General features: G+C 40.2%; 1 pseudogene; it reads right to left on the bottom strand.

Annotated features, from left to right (window-relative positions):
• Positions 1–4,835: 4,835 nt before the first annotated feature.
• LOC102865315 lies at positions 4,836–5,202 on the bottom strand (annotated as a pseudogene).
• Positions 5,203–17,696: the final 12,494 nt, after the last annotated feature.

The following is a 17,696-nucleotide window of genomic DNA, read 5'->3' as shown; positions in this document are numbered from 1 at the left end:
TGCGTCCAGGTGAGCCGCACAGGGCGAGGGGCGGAGTTAGAGCGGCGCGAGGGCTCCGGGTTCCGGCCACGTGGTTCCAGATTCGCCCAATCGTAGAGCGTAACGTCACGACCACGCTTCCTCACCCTGGCAACCAGAGGATGACTACTTCCTGTACTGTGAGGGCTCCGGGCTGGAAGCGGGTGAGTGTCTCTTTCTCGTGCTGTTGGTGCCTCAGCCGTGTCCTCGCGTCTCCCTGCCCCAGCGGCTGACGCTCTCTCCTGGGTCAGGCCAGGCGGCGCGCGGGATGCCCAGTGCACGGGACGGAGCTGGGGAAGGGGCGCGTGATGTCCCGGGTCCTCGAGACTCCGTCGCGCGTGGGGCCCGCGCAGACACCCCCTGCCCAGCCTTGCGGCAGGGTTGGCGACCTCTTATCTGCAGAAATGGGAGGAAGACTGTGCGTGTGTGGTTAGCTTTGCAGCCCTTCACCCATGTTGCAGTTAGGGATTCGGGGTGCCGTGCACCCTCAGAATGGCAGGAACTTGGCTCTGGGTGGTCATTTGGAGGCGAGGCAGTCCTACTGCTGTAGAACCTTGGTTAGAGTACCGAGAAATAGTAGCATTTAGTCCTAGGCTAGAGGAGGCGGCTAGGCAGGTAAGATGAAGGAGCATTTGGAAAGGAGGTGGGAAACAGGAACTAGAGAATTCATCGGAGTTGGAGGGCATCGTGTTTCTGAAAGGAAGACGTTGAGCTTGGCTTGTATATCTACAGGGTAAAGGAAAATAGCCTGAGGTTTGTTTGACTGAATTCTTTGAATACTGAGCTCAGGGCTTTTTGTTTATACACTTGGGGTGGAATTTACTCATTTCCCCTTTTGTCCAGTTAAAACCGCTCCCCCCCCTTCCCGCTCCAGAAAGTTGTGCATGCCTTTTGAATGTTACTGTTGTTGTCAGGTGCCATCGAATTGACTAGACTCCTAGCGACCCTATTATGAATAATAGGTCTGTACCTTGTCCTGTCCTGTACCATCCCAGTAATCTCTGATATGCCTGAGCCCTTCGGCATTCATGTCTGTGTCAGTTTATCTTGTTGATTTTTCTGACCTTCCACCTTTCCCTTGGAAAAAAACCCTTGATGTCTTTTTCCAGGGATTGGTCCCTCCTGACGGCATGCCCAAGTATACCTGGAAAATGTAGAAATATTTTGAAAAGGACTACCAGTAGTTCTATAGTAACCAATAGTTCTACCAACCTAGCATTTTGATCCATTTCCTTCCAGTGTTTACAGCATGCTTAAGAGTGTGTCATGTATTTATAACTAATAAGGATACTGCTTGGATAGATTTTTAAAAACAGTGAGCTAATTCACAATGACTTTCCAAGAATGATGTCCCTCTCCCAAGGTATAGCCTTTAAAGTGTTCCCATAATCACTGATTTAAGAACTTATACATCACCCAAAAGAAAACCTGTATGCATTAGAATTATATCCCATTCATTCCGCAGTTTCTCTCAACCACTAATCTTTCTCTATGAATTTATAATTTTTACACATTTCATGTAAATAGAATCATAAAGCACATCAACTTTAGTGAATGGCTTTATTCATCTTGTAGCAAAATGTTTTCAGGCTCCATCTGTAATGAATTATGGAGTGGCATTATTAGTGGCATTGTCCTGAGGAGTTGTGCTGCCAACCCAAAGGCGCCTAGTATAATTCTCAGGCAGTTCGAATCCACCAGTGACTCTATGACTGAAAGATGGGCAGTCTCTTCCCATGCCATTAATAGCCTTGAAAACCAACTGGAAAGTCAGCTGTGAGGGTCAGCAAAAGAGAGGAAGACCTTCAATGAGAGATGCATTATCAGTGACTACAACAAATTGAGCATGTCCTGTGGAGGAGATCCTGAGAATGGTGCAGGACAGGACAAGATTCAGATCTGTTAATAAATTGTTGTGCGTCGTAGGTGATTCATCTGCATCTAATGGCAGCAAGTATGTATATTTCCATAGAGCGAGCTCTGATAGACTAGTAGGTAGTCTCGCTGCTAACCCAAAGGTTCTGGTTTGAACTCAACAGCAGTTCCACAAGAAAAAGATGGAAAATCTCCTGTACAGCTACTGAAAACCCATTGGAGTGCCAGTCAGTTTCCTCTTCACAGCTGTGCCTTTTGATGGTATATCTGTATATGTGAAGCTGACCTTTCATCAGGTTTTCCTTACCTTTAAGTTATCAGAGCTTCCCTGTCTATATAATAATATCTGTCAGAGAAAGTTTGAGATTGTCAATGATTTCATATTACTTGGACCAACATGCTTGGTACCAGCAGTTAGGAGATCAGGAGGCATACTGCATTTGAAAAGACTGTTGTCAAGGACCTCTCTTAATTATTGAGGAACAGTGAAGTCAGTTTGAAGACTAAGGTGCACTTGATTTAGGCCATGGGATTTTTTAATCACTTGCTTCTGAGAGCTGGACAGTGCATATGGATGACAGAAGAATAATATATGCCTTTGAGCTGTGTGTGGAGAAGAGCACCGAATATCCTGTGGACTGACAACAGAACTGACATATATATCTTGGGAAAAGTGCAGCTAGAGTGCTCCTTGGAGGAAAGGATGGTGAAGCATCATCTTTCATTCTTTGGACATGTTATTGTTGTTTGTTGTTACATGTCATCAAGTTGCTTGTGACTCTTAGCTCCCCTAAGTGCAACAGCTCCAAAGCCTGCCTTGTCCTGAACCAGTCTCACTGATTTCTGACACACCAACCTCCATTGCCCCACTTACTGTATCAGTCCATCACAGTTGGATTCTTTCTATTCTGCACTGGACATGTTACTAGGAAAGGCTATACCTTGGAGAGGGACATCATGCTTGGAAAGGCAGAGGGAGGCAGAAGAGAGGAAGTCCCTCAACCTTTGGCATAGTGACTGCAGAAATGATCTCAAGTGTGTCGGAAATGATGAGGAAGGCACAGGATAGGACAGGGTTCAGATCTGTTGTTCATTGGTTTTCTGTGAGTTGTGCTTGACTTGACGGCACCTAGAGACATTGTCTCTGTCTAGTGGCCTAGTGGATAAGGATCTATACTACCGACCCAAAAGCATGTGGTTACAATCCACCTGCCGCTCCATGGAAGAGAGATGGGCAGACTCCTATGCAGTTTCAGCTTCTGAAAACCCGCTGGAGGGTCAGCTGTGGGCTACGTCAGACTCTGGTAGTGAGTTGAGCTTGGGGTTTGTGAGTGTGTATAAATATGGGAGACGGATGAGAAGGATCTCCTCTCCTGTGATACATTGCCTTTGAAAACCAGCTGGAGGGTCTGCTGTGGGTGGGTTCTGACTTGACTGCACATCACAACATATATATAGATTTGAAACTGGGAGTAGTATTGCTTGATCATATGGTGACTTTGTCCCTTCCCAAATCATATAGAATGTCCCCCCTAAATTTCTTTTATAGTTGAGAGTACACAGCAAAATGTAACTGTAACCATGTGCACCACAATCAATTCTAACCCATAGTAACCTACCTTTGGGTTTATAAGGCTGTAAATTGTTGCCCATCTTTCTCCCTAGGAGCAATTGGTAGAGTTGAGCTATTGACGGTTTCTGATTACTAGTGCAGCATGTAACAGGTTAAACCATCAGAACCATTTTTGATCTCTCTGTATACATCTGGACATCCCTGGAGTACGCCCTTCCCAATTTTGAACCGTGTACTGTTTCCTTGCTCTGTTCTGACTACTGCCTCTTGGTCCAACTATAGGTTAGCACGATCAAGTGTTCTGGGATTCCCATTCTTCTCAGAGTCAGCCACAGTTTGTTATGATCTACACAGTCAAGCGCCTTTGCATAGTCAATGAAACACAGATAGACATTCCACTGGTATTCTCTGCTTTCAGGTAAGGTCCATCTAACATTAGTTACAATATCCCTAGTACCACGACCCCTTCTAAACCCAGCCTGGATTTCTGGCAGTTTTCTGCTGATATGCTGGTCCAGTCGTTTTTGGGTAATCTTCAGTAGAATCTTGCTTGCATGTGAAATCAATGATATTGTTCTATAGACCAGGCGACTCCTTGGAGGCAAGGATTCTGAGGCTCTGTCTAACATACTTTGGCCATGTTGTAAGGAAGGACTGGTCCTTGTAGAGGGACATCATGCTTGGTAGGGTGGAGGGACAGCGCAGGAGGGGAAGGCCCTCTATGAGGTAGATTGAGTCAGTGACTGGGGTAATCGGGATGGGAATGCCAGAAATAGGACGATTGGCACAGGACAGAGCAGAGCTTAGGGCTGTTGTACGTAGGGTTGCTATGAGTTGCAGGCAACTCGAAGGCACATAACAACAACAACAACAACGACATGCGTATGTTTTTTCTTGGCTTTTAATATAAATGAACTTATACAATTTTTTTTTAATTTTTACCAATATAATATCCCACAAGTTTATCTTGTGTTCCCTCTTTAAAAAACAAACATGCATTTTTCCATTTGCCACAGAACAAACTGACATTAAAGACTGTTTAGAAGAACATTTCAATTTGAAGGAGGTTGGGGAGAACACCTTCTACTGCATAAGACCTTCCGTGTCTCTTCACACTATTAACATCACTATTCTTCCTGTGGAAAACTTGTCGGAAGATTTGCCAAAGCCAGGAGATGAATACTAGAGCGTGTCCTACTTAGTTACTTGGAAACTCAGTTGACAGCTTTGGGATAGACCCATACAATCTGGTCCCAATCTTGCTATATATCTTCGAACTACACAACTCTTTAGCCCTTAGCTTGAGCTGCTGCCCAGTGTCTTCACCTGTACTGGGTCCCATCCGTGCTGCTTCGGCCACCGGTGGGTGCTAGTCATTGGAGTCTGGGATGTCGTCATAGGAGTAGCCGCGGTAACATTTGGACGCATAGTAGGCGATGCGCAGGTGGTAGAAGCCCGGCAGAAACACCAGGATGCTGATGATCAGCACGGGAATGGCCCGGTCTGCCCCCCCCTTTGCTGATGTAGCCTGCCAGCAGGAGGGAGCCGATGATGATGAGAAAGGCGCCGATCAGGAAGAGCACAGCGGCAAGGGCAATGGCTTTGTAAGGGATCTTAGGTGGGCTTTTCTTAAACTGAAGGTCAATGTAGCCATCGTCTGTGGAAAGTCTTGAGTATTTCACTTTACTGTTGGGAATCCCAGCGGCCAGGTTGGTGCGAGACGGCATCATAACACGTTGACACGGCTACAGTCCGAGGCCACACCACCGGGCGCCTGCCACCTCGCCCTGCCTATACAATGTTTTTAAGGTGGGCTTGACCCGCCAGATTCTGGTTCCTGCCCTTTTGTGGTGGACTTGCTTCTCAGCATAATCAAGCTCCATCATTATTTCAGTTAGTATCACAGCTTCATTAATCGTGTTGTTGATAGATGTTGTCAAGTTGACACCAAATCTCTATTTTTTCAGTGTTGCTCATTTTCTTCCCTCCCTCTCTTCCCCGTTCCTTAGTCCACTTTTCAGTGCATCTCTTGTTCCAGATTGTTGTCATACATATATCATTTATTCCTAATCATATATTCCTTTAAATAGTTCTTCCATCTGTTCGAATGCAGTGTTCTTTAACTGTTCACTTTTTCCTTTTCTGTCCTCAAACCCCTGTATCAATTTTGTTTTATAACAATACTGTTAGGCAGTATCTGTCCTTTTGTAACTGAGATTTTAATTCAGCCTAATATCCTCTAGGCTTATCCATGTTGTGTAATGTTTTATGAGTTCATTATTTTTCAGTGCTGCACTCTATTCTGTTGTGTGAATGTACCATATTTTTTTATCCATTTGTTTCTCAATGGGCACTTGTGTGGCTTCCATCTCTTTGCTGTTGTGAATAATGCAGCAGTGAGACATGAGTGTGCATACATCTGTTTCAGTCACAGCTCCGGTTTCTTTAGGGTATATTCCCAGTAGTGGGATAGCTAGGGTAAATGGTATTTCTATTTCCAACCTTTTGAGAAAGTGCCAGACTGCCTTCAATAGTGGTTGTACCATTTTACATTCTTAACAGCAGTGAATAAGAGTTCCACTCTCCACAACCTTGCCAGCATTTATTCTTTGCTGCCTTTTTGAACTTTGCTATTGTTGGTATTGACACCAACTCTTAATGGTTAATGGGTGCACAACAGAATGAAACTGCTTGATCTTGAACCATACCTGTTCTCATTGTTGTTCATTTATTATTATTGGCATATATTTTGTTTTGTGCATGTATATTATATTTTATACAGTCTTTCATTTACGTTATATTTCATCATAACTCATGTCCTGATATCCCCCTTTTAGATAGCCAATTTCTGATTTGCCTGACCCTGTTAAACAAGTACTCTGAGGGAACAAACGTACTTCTTTTAGTGAAGAATACTCTGTTCATCTTGGAAGTAAAGTCCAGTCACAGGTGGCAGCCATCAACCCTAGCTCACAGTGTGGATCATCTTCTCTTCATCTGGTTGGTTGGGTTCTGGTCAGCTCATTCTCAGCCATCCATGGCTAGATTTAGATGGGTATCAGCTGCATGCTCAGGAGCCCGCACTTCTCCCTGCTTTCCAGACCGTTGGTCTCCTCACTTAGCCCTAGCCCTCACATGGGGCTAAGCCATGTCAACCAACCAGGGCTCTTCACAACTCCCTGCTCCTCAAGCCAACATCCTACCCTGCTCATCCACACATCTGTGCGTGCTAGGTGGGCAGCACTGAAGGAATTTGCTCAAGATCAGCTATTTTTCCACTGTTGTAGTCCTTTAACTTCCACTCCTGTGGATCCAGGCAACTGATATGAGTGACCAGCAGTGTTTTCTAGTTTCCCCTCCCCTTTTATTTTTTGTCACTCATGCTCACTGTATTTTATAAAATCATTCTTATGTATTGCGTTTTAGATAATTATTAATTATTGGTCAGTTATTTACTGTTGATCAGAACCTAGTACCTTTTATGACATCTCGTCAAGTCCCCATTGCACCTTGCCCATTCATTCACCCTATCCCATCTATCCACTAATCTATTGCCATAGTGATACCCCCTCCCTCTTCCATCCCCCCCTTATCCCCTCTCCATTTCTTTTGAGCAGCTTATTAATACCTTGTTCCTGTTTGCTAATTGCAGTAGCTATTTTGTCCTTCCCATCCCCCTCCCACCATATTGTCCTTTTGTGTGTTTAGTTTTCATTGTCTAAGTCCTTCATGTCCCAGGTTAGATTTATTCCTAGGTAATTTATCCTTGTAATATATCATTGTAAATGGGATTGTTTCCATTGAAACCCAACTGAGTTTTGTTTGTTGACTTTGTTTAATTTTTTGAAGTGTTGCCTATTTTCCAAAGTGTAATATAAAAAGGTTTTTTATATCTAACACCCTCCCAACTATTATCTGTTGCTTTTAATTTTGTCTAGTTTAATTATTATGAATTTGTGTCTCCTTGTGGCTTTGGTTTACATTTCCAGATAATTACCTTTTCATTTGATTATTTTTATATCTCTTTTGAAGGATTCTTCATTGTTCAGAGGCGTGTGGGAGAAAGGTCTAGCAGTCTGCTGCTGTAGAGATTAAGAGCTTTGGGAACCATTTGAGCCGGTTCTCTTCTGTCCTGTTGGGTCACTGTGTGCTGGCATTGACTTGACGGCAGTGAATTTGGGTTTTGATTTGGTTATATCTTTAAGTAATATTTATTTGATTCACTTGCTCATTTTAAAACGGAGATTGTCTTTTTTCTTGTATTATAGGAATTTATGTGCTTTACATACAAGCCCTTATGAGATGTATGAGCTGCAAGTATTTTATCCCATTTTGTGAATTTTACGTTTTGGTTTCTTCATTGCATTCTTTTGAAGTACAAAAATGTTTATTTTGCTGAAGTTCAGTTTATCATGTTTTCTTTATTTGCTTGTGTTTTTGGTATTGTATCTAAGAGACTTCGCCAAATCCAAGCTCGTAAAGATTTACTACTATATTTTCTTCTAAGAGTTTTATAATTTTAGCTCTTATATTTATGGATTTGATCCCATTTGAGTTAGTTTTTGTATATTTTGTAAGTATGGCAAACTTTTATTTTTAAATAGATATTGCCCCAATACCAATGCCATTTGTCTAAATTACTGAATTCCCCTTGACTGAATTGTGTTGCTACCCTTGTTGGAAATTAATTATTTACAATTTTATGTTATTGCTGTGTGACATTGAGTCAGAACTCAGTCATAGTTGCCCAGTGAATCTGAGGCAGTAAATTGCATGGGGGTAGATTATACATCCTCCTCCTGTGGAGATTTTAAACGCCCTTGGGATTGTAGCACTTCTTACCACACAAGGCCTCCAGAGCTTCTCTGTAAACCTATAGTTCTTCCTTTTTTTTTTAAACCTTATCTGTGCATATTTAGGTTGCTCCTCAAACCAAACTAGTTGCCATCAAGGCATGAGTAAAATGTGTTCTTAGATGTGGAATTACTGGGTCAAATGTGAAATATTTATGTTTTTGAGAACTTGTTTAATTAAACCTCAAGTGTCAGAATGTTGTAAGTAACAACTCAGTTCTTTATTCAGCAATTACTTTAAGGGAGCTCTGGTAGCTTAGTGGTAAGGGATTGTGCTGCCAACGCAGAATATGTAGTCAAATCCACCAGCTGCTTTGTAGGAGAAATATGGGTAGTCTCCTCTGATGCAGTTTTCTGCCTCTGAAAACTACTGGAGGGTCAGCTTTGGTTTGCTTTTGACTTGTAACAATATGGCTTAAGTGCTGACTGTAATTTATTTGTTGTGGTCAGTTGTGAGTCAACCCTGATTCAGTGACAGACTCTCCTGTTTAGAGTTCTAGGCTGCTGGGCCTGATTTCCAAGGAGCTTTTGGATGGGTTCAGACTACAAGTCAATAAATAGGTGAAATGTTAGTTGTTTATATTTCATATCTCCAACTGATCATAAATTACATGGTCTATCTTAGAGAAGTACTGTGAAAAAGGAAATTTAAGGAGATCATTGTGAAATCATGGGAAGTAGACCATTGTTAGGAAGATAGCAACCGCAAATGAAAACCAAAATAGACATTATCTTTTACAGTTCTTTAATCCATAAGGAATTGTACTGCTGAATTAAAGGTGGCTGGTTCGAATCTGTCAGCAGCTCCATTGCAAAAGATGCTTGTGTTCTTCTTGTGTGATTTACAACCTCTGAAAACCCACTGGAGGACCAGCAGTGAGTTGGCTCCCACTCAATGGCAATGAGTTTTAGTCAAAATTAGCATGCTTTTGTAAGAAAATTGATACTGAATTTATAGACATTTGTAGAAATTGTAACCGTAGTGTTTGTGTTTTCATATGTACTTACATGTAACATATTTGCCTATAAATGAAGTTTTATGTATAGGAAAGCACATTAATGGACATTTTAAAAACCAGGAATTGAGGGATCTTAAAGGAGCCCTGTGGTACTGTGGTTAAACCACTCAGCCGCTAACTGAAAGATTGATGGTTTGAACCCAGTGTCTTTGCAGGAGAAAAGCCCCATAATGATTACAGTCTAGAAAACCATGTGAAGCAGTTCCACACCTGTCTCATGTGTTAGCTTTAAGTTAGAAATTGACTTGATCTATTCCACCTGAATTAAAAAAATCTTCTCAAGAGTAAGTTTGAGGCATTGAACTCTAATGATTGACAATCAGTTGTGGGGTGACAGCAAAGATACCATCCATGAAGAGCAAGGTCATTACAAAGATAGAAGAGGAAGAAAAGATCAAAATGAATGTCACGAGAGACTCTACCTTGCGTTAGAGTTATGAGAAGCCAAAACAAAGGGAAAGTATGTGAAATAAAAGAGATGAACAGAAGATTTCAAAGGGCTTTCTGGAGAAGACAAAGCAAAACAGTATTGCTCAAGGTGAAAGAACTGAAAAAAACAAGTTCAAGCCTAGAGTTGCAATACTTCAACATGCTATGTAAAATATTTTGAATAAGCAAACATCAAACGAACATGGAAGGAATACACAGAGTGACTGTGCCAAAAAGAATTGGCCAGTACTGAAATATTTCAGGAAGTAGCATATGAGCCAGAGCCAATGGTAATGAAGGAAGAAATTCAGGCAAAAAATAAGGCCCCAGGAATCAATGAGATACTAAGGGACATGTTTCAAGTAACAGTTGGAGCTGTGGATGTGCTCACTAGTATGTGCTAGGAAATTTGGAAGATAGCTTCCTGGCCAGTTGAGTGGAAGAGATTCATATTTGTTTCTAGTCTCAAGAAAGGTGAGTACTGTCCAACAGGACAGTATCATTAATATCATTTGCTAGCAAGATTTTACAATCATCCAAAAATGGCTGGAACAGTATACAGGGAACTGCCAGAATTTCTAGCTGTTATTTAGAAGAGGCTGTGTCTGTGACTGTGTGAATCTTAAACGATAGCTAGTATTGAGAAGAATGGGAATTGCAAAACCCTTAGTTATACTTAAAGGAAAACTATACCTAGATCAAGAAGCTGGTATCTGAACAGAGCACAGGAACACTGTATGGTTTAAAATCAAGAAAGATGCCTATCAGGGGTGTATCCTTTTCAGCTGTATGGTGAGCAAATAATAATAATAATAATAACTATTATTAGTTTGTGTGTGTACCGTCAAGTCAGATCTGACTGGTACAGGAGGAGATTGTTCCTCCTTCTCCAGCAGAGCATCTGGTGGATTTGAACCATGTTTCTCTGGGATTGCAGTGCAGTTTCTTGCCACTAGGCCACCAGAGCTCCCTGTGAGCAAATAATTTGAGAAGCTGAACTTTATGAAGCAGTAGCATTGTTTTATGCAGATTATGCAACTTTACTGGCTGAAAACAAGGAGGACTTGAGGTACTTGCTACAGAGGGTCAGGGACTGCAGCTTTCAGTATGGATTGCATTTCAACATCAAGAAGACAAAATCCTCACTCCTGGGCAACATCATGATAGTTGGAGAAAAGATTGAAATTGTCACATCTCCAAAGTCTTGAAGACTGAGGTACACCTGATTTGTGCCATAGTCATTCCAGTCACTTGCTATACATCTGAAAGGTGGACAGTGACTAAAGCTGACAGAAGAAGAATTGATGCTGTTGAACTGTTGTGTTGGAGAAGAGTATTGAATATTCTATAGACTGCCAAAAGAACAGAAATGTCTTAGAAAAAGTGCAGCCAGAATGCTTCTTGGAGGCAAGGATAGAGAAGCTTTGTCTCACATACTTTGGGCATGTTGTAAGGAGAGGCTGTTCCTTGGAGGGGACATCATGCTTGGAAAACGAGAGAGAGGAAAAAAACGAAAAGAGAAAGATGGATTGACACAGTGACTGCAGCAGTGGGCTCAGGTGTGTTGGAGATGGTGAGGATGGTGCAGGGTGGACAGGATGCAGATCTGTTCATGGATTGCTGTGAGTCATACTTGATAGCCACATGACAACAAGACAAAACAAAGACCTAGGCTCATTGCTGTGGAGTTGATTTTGACTTTTGGCTATACTTCACTAGATTGCTAAGGATTTAAATCTTTCGTAGCAAGAGACAGCCCATTTTTAATTTTTTTTTTTCTGAATAGGGACTTTTGGGTTCAAGCTGATGATATTTTAATTAGCAGCTTGATACTTTATGTATTATGGCCTGTAGTGAAGGTGAAATATATTACAGTGCTGTTCAATTGTTGTAATAGATTAATTTGTATTTTCCATAATTTATTCTTTTTTAAAAACTTCTTACATCATTATCAGTGGAGAAAGACTAAAAGCATTTTCCTTGCAAACAGGGACCAGGCAAGGATGTCCACTATGGCCACTTCTATTCATGATTGTACTGGAATTACTTGCTGGGGCAATATGACAAGAGAAGGAAATAAAAGGCATCCCAATTTGCAAAGAGATGGTTAAACTGTTGCTATATACAGATGATAAGATAGTGTACACAGAAAACTCCAAGGACTCAACAAAAAAACCCTGTTAGAGCTAGTAGATTCAGTGAGTAGAGGGCAGAGTTACTATCCAAAAATCAGCGTGCTTCCTCTCAGTAACAAAGAAACCACAGAGAAGGAAATCAGGAAAGCAATACCATTTCTAATAGCCAGTACCATTTACAGTAGCCAACTACAAATTGAGATACTTGGGAGGGAACCTAACTAGAGACACAAAAGACCTATACAAAGAAAACTCAGAACATTTCTGCAAGACACAACGAAAGACTTAAATAAATGGAAAAATGTGCCCTGTTCATGGATAGAAGACTCAATATTGTAAAAATGAAAGTCCTCCCAGACACAATCTACATGTTCAGTCTCAATCCAGATACCCAATTCATTTTTCAAAAATACCGACATGGAAATTGTCAAGTTTATTTGGAGAGGAAAGAGACCTTGAATAAGCAGAGCACTTCTGAAAAGCAAAATGAAGTGGGAGACATAACTACACAGCAGAAATTACCAAAACAGCATGGTATTGGTTAAATTGTACAGTGAAAGGCACATAGAGCAATGGAACAAAATCAAGAACCCAGAAGTAGTCCTAGCTGTCTCTGGTCAACTGATATTTGACAAGGAAATAAACCCCATCAAATGGGGAAATGACAACCTCTTCAATAAATTGTGCTGGCAAAACTGGACTGCTATTGCAGAAAGCTGGAACAGGATCTACATCTCACACCATACACAAAAATCAATTCAAGGTGGATCAGAGACCTGAAAATAAAGCCCAAAACTATAATGTTTATCAGAAACAAGCTGGGATCAAGCTCAGACAGCCTAGTTTATGGTGTAAAGAGATTGCCAAATACAGCCAGAAATGCACAATCTGGAGAGGACCTTCTAAAGATTAAATTCCTGTGTCCATAAAAAACTTTTTTCAACAGAGCGAAAAGAAAATCTACTGACTGGGAACAAACATTTAGCAGTATCATTTCAGACAAGGGTCTCATATCAAAAGTTTACAAAATCCTACAGGGCCTCCACAAGAAAAACATTGATGACCCAATTACAAAATGGGCAAAAGACATGAAAAGACTTTACACAGAAGAAGATATATGGATGGCCAACAGACACATGAAGAAATGCTCAAAATCACTGGCAAATCAAAACCACAATGAGATGTACCATCTCACACCAGTAGCAATGGCAAAGTTTAAGAGGACTGCAAGTAATAAATTTTGGGGAGGATGTGGTGAGATAGGAACTCTTACATATTATTGGTGGGATTGTAAAATGGTGCAACCACTCTGAAAGGCAGTTTGGCATTTCCTCAAAAAGCTGAAGATAGAAATTCCATATAATCCAGCTATTCCACTGAGGAAATGAGACCTGAGGCACAAATGGAAATTTGTACACCAGTGTTCATAGCAGCGCTATTCACCATAGCAAGAACATAGAAACAGCCCAAATGTCCAACCACAGTTGAATGGATTGAGAAATTATGGCACATTCACATGTTGGAATACCACACAGCATGCAGGAGCAATGCTGTTGTAAATTACTAACTTGGGAGGGACTGGAGAGCATTATGCTAAGTGAACTAACTTAATCCCATAAGGACAAATATGATATGAATCCATTATTACAGAACTTGTATGAGGATCCCAGGGGGAGAGGGTCAAAAGACATGGAAAGACTTTACACAGAAGAGGATATTCCTGTGGCCAACAGACACGTAAAGAAATGCTCAAAATCACTGGTAAATCAAAACCACAATGAGATACCATCAGAGGAGCTGAAGGGTGAGGATGGGTGGGAGGTGGGATGGGTAGGGTGGGGAGGGGTGGTTGATCATAGGGTTTCATAGTTTGATGGGTGGAGAAAAGGGTGGGTAAAGAAAATGAGAAAGATCTGGTGTGAACAACAATGTTTAAGAACTTAGTAAGTAAACCAGTATAAATTAAAAATGTTATTTAAAATAATAAAAACCAAAATGTAGAACAAAAACAAAACCCAAAACTTTTTCGTGTGATTTAGGTTAATGTTGACAAAACAAATTGGGTTTTGTGACAATAATTCGCATATGCTTTTTTTTTTTTGTCATACTGATTACAACCCCACATGTAACACCACTCATCCCACTTCCTTAATTCCTGTTTCCATTCACCCTTTCTTATCCCTTCTATCTACTGGATTTTGTCTTTGGAATATGATTCCTTTTTAAATCTTTCATTTTTTCCTCCCAGGGTGAAAAAAAGAGAAATTTGTTAGAAAAGCTACATATCATAGTTCAAGATGGGCCTATCCTAGGAGCAGAAGTAGAAGCAGCTGCTTAATCTTGTGTGGTTCATTGTTCTAAGGAGGGTACCTCCCTGGTGGTATTGTTCACCTATAGACTTTCTATTCTAGCCTGGCATTGACCTTACTTCTGTGGCTTAATTTTTAGCCAAAGAATATTGTTGTTGTTGTTGTTGTTATGTGCCGTCGAGTTGCCTGCGACTCATAGCGACCCTATGTACAACAGCCCTAAACTCCGCTCTGTCCTATGCCAATCGCACTGTCTCCGACACTCCCATCCCAATTATCCCAGTCACTGAATCAATCCACCTCATAGACGGGCTTCCCCTCCTGCGCCGTCCCTCCACCCTCCCAAGCATGATGTCCCTCTCTAAGGACCGGTCTCTCCTCATAACATGTCCAAAGTATGTTAGACGGAGCCTCAGAATCCTTGCCTCCAAGGAGCCACCTGGTTTAACCCTTTCCAGGACAAATCTGTTTGTTTTCCTAGCAGTCCATGGTATTCTCAATACTCTTCTCCAGCACCACAGCTCAAAGGCATCAATTCTCCTTCTATCCTCCCTGGTCATTGTCCAACTCTCTGATGCATAACAAGTGATTGCGAAGACCATGGCCTGTATCAGACGCAGCTCTTCATGGAGTTTGTATTGCTGTTGGCTCTGTTGTGATGTTACCTCTTTCATTTCTCATTGTGGTATTTGTATTTTCTTTTGTTAAGTATATCAGAGTTTGGCAAATCTTAGGGGAGTTTATTAATGCCACTTTTTAAAAAAAATAACTACTTTTTAGTCTTGTTATTTCTTCCTATTTTTCTGTTTTCAGTTTTATTTATTTCTGCTTTGATGTTTATGATTTCTCTTGGTGAATCCAGGCGTTTGAAAAATAACTACAGGTTATTTTTCTAATTTTTTTAGATATTTGGTTATGATGCTAATTTTAATCCTTTTTTGATGTGTGTTAGTTATTGTTAAATTATCCTCTGAGCACTGCTTTTATTGTGACCCCAAATTTTAAGTTGTATTTTCATTTTCATTTGACTCAAGAAGTTGAAAAGCTTTCTTTCATTACTTAGTAAATAGTTTTAAGCAGGACATTATTCCGTTTTCATGCAGTTTTCCTCTTGGTCTTCCTGCTTTCTATTTCTAATTATATAGCATGGGTGATGTAAGAAGATACTCTGTTGTCATCTGATATTTTAAAGTTTATTAAGCAGATTTTCTGTGTCTTTGTTGCATTTCTTTCTAGCTCTGTCCTTTTTTGAAAGTGGAATACAAAGTCTTCTATTTTTATTGTTGTTGACTGCTTTCTAGTTGAGCATGACTCATAGAGACCCTATGAATAAAAGGCTTGAAGCCCCTCGACAACTATGGACATTTATCAAAGTTCATAGAGTTTCCAGAGGCATGTTATTTAGGAAGTGGATGCTACTCCTTTTCTATTTTGTTATATGTCTTTATTATTTTCTTTGTGTGTGTGTGTGTATGTGTGAGAGAAGGTTTACTGATTTTCTTTGATTTTATCTATACTTTGTTACTATTTTCTCATGTTTATTTAGAATAGTCTATACTGTCTTGATATCATCTTGATATTTTGGAGCTTCTTTAGCTACCATATAACCATCTATTTTCTTTTTAACATTGCTTACAAGGTGATGTCTCTTGTTCCATGTTTTTAGAAGGCTGCTTATTCTGTTTTGAATACTTAAAGTATCCAAAAATCTAAGAAAAAAAATCCAAGGGTGATTTTGTTGTGTGTATCAATCTCAGCTTGTTATACTCGCTGCTGTATTCTCTATGTGAAGTATTCACTTTGTTATTTCTATTAAAATAGGTCTAATTTCACAAGTTCCACTAATTTTTATTTATCTTTAATGGTACTAATTTCACCATTGTAGTTGATGGACAGTTTTGCTGGATATAAAAGGTTCAGGATTGACAACTTTCCCCCCCACTCTTGATGTTTTATGAGGGGGATTAAAAACCCCCAAGAGGAATGGAAGGGAAAAAGGACAGATATCAAGAAAGAGGAGAAAAAAAGACTAATGAAAAGAGGTGATGGAGGGGAAGAAAGGAGATGGATGAATAGGGCAGTGGTAGGTGACTTGTCTGATACCCAGTGGTTTCCTTGGTTCATTGGGATGATAATGGGTGGGAACATGAGATTCATGATGTGTGTCCAAACATGGTGTGTTGTGTAAATGGGGAGAGACACTTTCTTGGTCTCAGTGGGGCAGTAATGTGTTGAGTGGGTGAGTTTTGTGGGTGTTCTGCTTGCTTCAATGACATGTAGGAAAAGGAGAGTTCACCTCCTTCTGGTTGTCAGCTACTGGAATGAGCTTTGTTTGAATCCTGGATGAGCAGAGCCAGTTACCTGTTTTCTGCTCTTATCAGAATGTTCCTTACCATATAATTAAATAAATCCATTCTCTGCTGAGCTGTTTGACAGTTCACTCTGTATGTCACCTTTTGTTCGGCTTTTATTCCATTTTTTTTCCCCTTCTCATCTGTATCTGATCTATATCCTTTACCCTTTCTTGAGAGGCTCAGGCTTTCGGAAGTAATATCCTCACTCATTTCACTTGGTTCTGGGTCTTTGTTGTAGAGAGTCTAGGTAGCTTATCTGTCTATTCTGTTTGCCATTTTGCTTATCTCTCTCTGCAGCATGAAGTTAAACATTGTCTATGTCTTGGCAACCAATGCTTTCATAAGATTCAAAATAACAAGAACAAAACCCTGAAGAAAGAAATAATTCCTTTACTTAATTAAAATTAATATAAAACAAAGTGTATGAATGATTAAATGAAAACCCATTATGATCTGTGAACTTTCAAAAAACCAAAATATATAAGAAATAAGTCATAAAAGAAAATCCTGAACACTCATGTTATTGTTAGATTTAGCAGATGAAATTGTTTTAATAAATACATTAACAAAACTTGAGAAATAGGAGTTAAATTACTTTACACATTTGTTATTAAAGAGGTACATTTAAAGTCATTAATAAAATTTTTTGTGAGCTGGTAATAAACACTAGTCTGTAGACTACCTTTTGAGTAGTACTGCCTATCTCCCCCTCCCCCTTTTTTTGATTAGGCAGCCAGCTAAGCTGCATTTGTGTTTTATAATGGAAAAGAATTGGTCTCTTTTTCCTGACATTGAAATCAGATTCATGTGTAATAATGTTGATCTGGGTGTTCAAGAGGTTTCAGTTCCCTTATTCTGGACTTTCTTTCAGTCTTGTGTTTTGATTTTAAGTGATTGCTTTCCCTGTTATCTGAAGCAAATTCTGCATAGTTAATGTTATGAAGCTAAGATTAGTAGAAATGTGAGCTGGTAATTGCAAATAAAACTTAAAAAAATTGTGTCATAAGTTGTTTGGAATTTCTTCTGTTTAATTTTGTGTCTGAAAATGTATCTGTTGAGACCCTTTGTGTAACAGGAGCAAGGACAACTTGGATCAGCCAGAGTTGATCTCTACTAACTCCACAAGGATAA

The sequence above is a fragment of the Elephantulus edwardii genome, unplaced genomic scaffold (genome assembly GCF_000299155.1).
Source record: "Elephantulus edwardii isolate Elephantulus edwardi_28Jun2011 unplaced genomic scaffold, EleEdw1.0 scaffold00150, whole genome shotgun sequence".
NCBI classification, from domain to species: Eukaryota; Metazoa; Chordata; class Mammalia; order Macroscelidea; family Macroscelididae; genus Elephantulus; species Elephantulus edwardii.
The sequence above is the reverse complement of the archived record's forward strand: the minus strand, read 5'-3'. Positions and strand labels throughout refer to the sequence as shown.